General features: G+C 49.3%; 1 non-coding gene across 1 annotated transcript; it reads right to left on the bottom strand.

Moving 5' to 3' along the window:
• Nucleotides 1-10: 10 nt before the first annotated feature.
• LOC123719149 lies at nucleotides 11-1,916 on the bottom strand. Its single transcript, XR_006755214.1, has one exon. It is a non-coding gene; the product is annotated as a small subunit ribosomal RNA (ribosomal RNA).
• Between the last annotated feature and the right edge of the window lie 1,052 nt (nucleotides 1,917-2,968).

Genomic DNA, 2,968 nt, shown 5'->3' with positions numbered 1-2,968 from the left:
AAACCAACGTTAATGATCCTTCCGCAGGTTCCCCTACGGAAACCTTGTTACGACTTTTACTTCCTCTAAATGATCAAGTTTGGTCAACTTCCCAGCAACGCCGACGGCCGTGAGGCCACCGCGTGTCGGTCCGAAGACCTCACTAAATCATTCAATCGGTAGTAGCGACGGGCGGTGTGTACAAAGGGCAGGGACGTAATCAACGCGAGCTTATGACTCGCGCTTACTAGGAATTCCTCGTTTATGGGGGATAATTGCAAACCCCAATCCCCAGCACGAAGGAGTTTCAACGGGTTGCCCGGGCCTCTAGGCCAGGGAGAACATGTTGATTCCTTCAGTGTAGCGCGCGTGCGGCCCAGGACATCTAAGGGCATCACAGACCTGTTATTGCTCAATCTCGTGCGGCTCGAAGCCGCCGGTCCCTCTAAGAAGAATTTTAATACGTCGCCAGTGAGTTGCGCTCCCCGAGAGTCGCGCACACCTTGAATGACGACGCCTATTTAGCAGGCTAGAGTCTCGTTCGTTACCGGAATTAACCAGACAAATCGCTCCACCAACTAAGAACGGCCATGCACCACCACCCACCGAATCAAGAAAGAGCTGTTAATCTGTCAATCCTTCCGGTGTCCGGGCCTGGTGAGATTTCCCGTGTTGAGTCAAATTAAGCCGCAGGCTCCACTCCTGGTGGTGCCCTTCCGTCAATTCCTTTAAGTTTCAGCTTTGCAACCATACTCCCCCCGGAGTCCAAAATCTTTGGTTTCCCGGAAGCTGCCCGCCGAGCCATTGTAGTAACGTCGGCGGATCGCTAGATGACATATTTACGGTTAGAACTAGGGCGGTATCTAATCGCCTTCGAACCTCTAACTTTCGTTCTTGATTGATGAAAACACCTTTGGCAAATGCTTTCGCTGATGTTCGTCTTGCGACGATCCAAGAATTTCACCTCTAACGTCGCAATACGAATGCCCCCAGTTATCCCTATTAATCATTACCTCGGAGTTCTGAAAACCAACAAAATAGAACCGAGATCATATTCTATTATTCCATGCACGAAATATTCAAGCGGCATTTTGAGCCCGCTTTGAGCACTCTAATTTGTTCAAAGTAAAATTGTCGGCCCACCTCGACACTCACCGAAGAGCACCGCGATAGGATTTTGATATTGAACCGGCGTTTTACCGCCGGCTCACCGACGATATGCTCCGCAGACGTGTCAGTATCACCGCGGATGCGGTGCACCGACAGCGCGGCGCACAAATGCAACTACGAGCTTTTTAACCGCAACAATTTTAGTATACGCTATTGGAGCTGGAATTACCGCGGCTGCTGGCACCAGACTTGCCCTCCAATTGTTCCTCGTTAAAATATTTAAAGTGTACTCATTCCGATTACGAGGCCTCGTAAGAGTCCCGTATCGTTATTTTTCGTCACTACCTCCCCGTGCCGGGAGTGGGTAATTTGCGCGCCTGCTGCCTTCCTTGGATGTGGTAGCCGTTTCTCAGGCTCCCTCTCCGGAATCGAACCCTGATTCCCCGTTACCCGTGACAACCATGGTAGTCGCAGAAACTACCATCGAAAGTTGATAAGGCAGACATTTGAAAGATGCGTCGCCGGTACTGGACCGTGCGATCGGCAAAAGTTATCCAGATTCATCAAAATTAACGACTTCGGACGCATGGCCCTCCGCCGATTGGTTTTGATCTAATAAAAGCACTCATCCCATCACTGGTCAGAGTTCTGATTGCATGTATTAGCTCTAGAATTACCACAGTTATCCAAGTAACTGAGTAAGATCTAAGGAACCAAAACTGATATATTGAGCCATTCGCGGTATCGCCTTAATACGGCTTGCACTGAGACATGCATGGCTTAATCTTTGAGACAAGCATATAACTACTGGCAGGATCAACCAGGGAGCTGCTTACGCAAACGACACGCCTACACCGCGGTCACGCGGCTTCGGCGAGCCGCTGGCTCGGCGGCGTCGAGGGGCGCGCGCTTGCGCGCGCGCCTTCTCGACACGCGTGAACGTAACGCGTCGAATTTGCACGCGACGCGACGTTCGCGCTTCATATCGATAGACTAACTTTGACCGGTCTACGAGCGGCCGTCCCGTCACGATCTCGCAACGAGGTGATGTACAACGATGCTCGACCACTGTGAGGGACATAAAACTGCAACGAACACGACCCCGCGGGCGGGAATCGATGTTGTGACAATTTGAAAATTGAACATTCATCTAAACGCAACTTCTCAATTTTTATTCAATACGTTATTGTAAACATATTAAAACTCGGCTGGCAATTACATGCGCACACACACGCATGATTCGCACTAGATACGATCAACGCCCGGAGCTTGAGGGATAAATTCCAACACGACGCTGCGCACACCGTTTCGACGATGGGCGCGTGTGCGTCCTCTTTTATACATTCTTTCCATATACGGTCGCCGTGGCGACCGCGCACGTGTCGAACACGCTAGGCGCCCTGCGTTGAGGTGTGCCTAGAAGCGTATTCTTTTAACATCACAGATAACACCGGGGGAGACGGTCCCAAATCTTGGTCGATTGGTAACATCACCATACGGTCTGCGAACGCGGTGCTATAATATAATTTTATATTATATTATATAAAATATGAGGAGGAGTAGTATGTATATTCTTTGTTATTTTGTGTTGACACAAGAGAGATATATAAAATGTACTATACACCACACACACAGAGAGAGAGAGAGCTGGGAAAGATCTCGGCGGTCTCGCATTCGAAATACGAATTTGATATAATTTCCTCCGAAAATCCATACCCATATCTATATCATCCATGCGCGAATATATGTATATAATATTCTCACACTTCGCACAAACACAAAAACAAGAACACATTCTCTCTCGTCCGTCGTTCGTGTCTATTTGAGACGAACGACGCGCGGCAACGAGAACGAGTCGACGCTGTGCGCACGACTGTTT

This window comes from Pieris brassicae, unplaced genomic scaffold (genome assembly GCF_905147105.1).
Source record: "Pieris brassicae unplaced genomic scaffold, ilPieBrab1.1, whole genome shotgun sequence".
NCBI classification, from domain to species: Eukaryota; Metazoa; Arthropoda; class Insecta; order Lepidoptera; family Pieridae; genus Pieris; species Pieris brassicae.
This window is presented reverse-complemented; position numbering and strand designations above follow the sequence as displayed.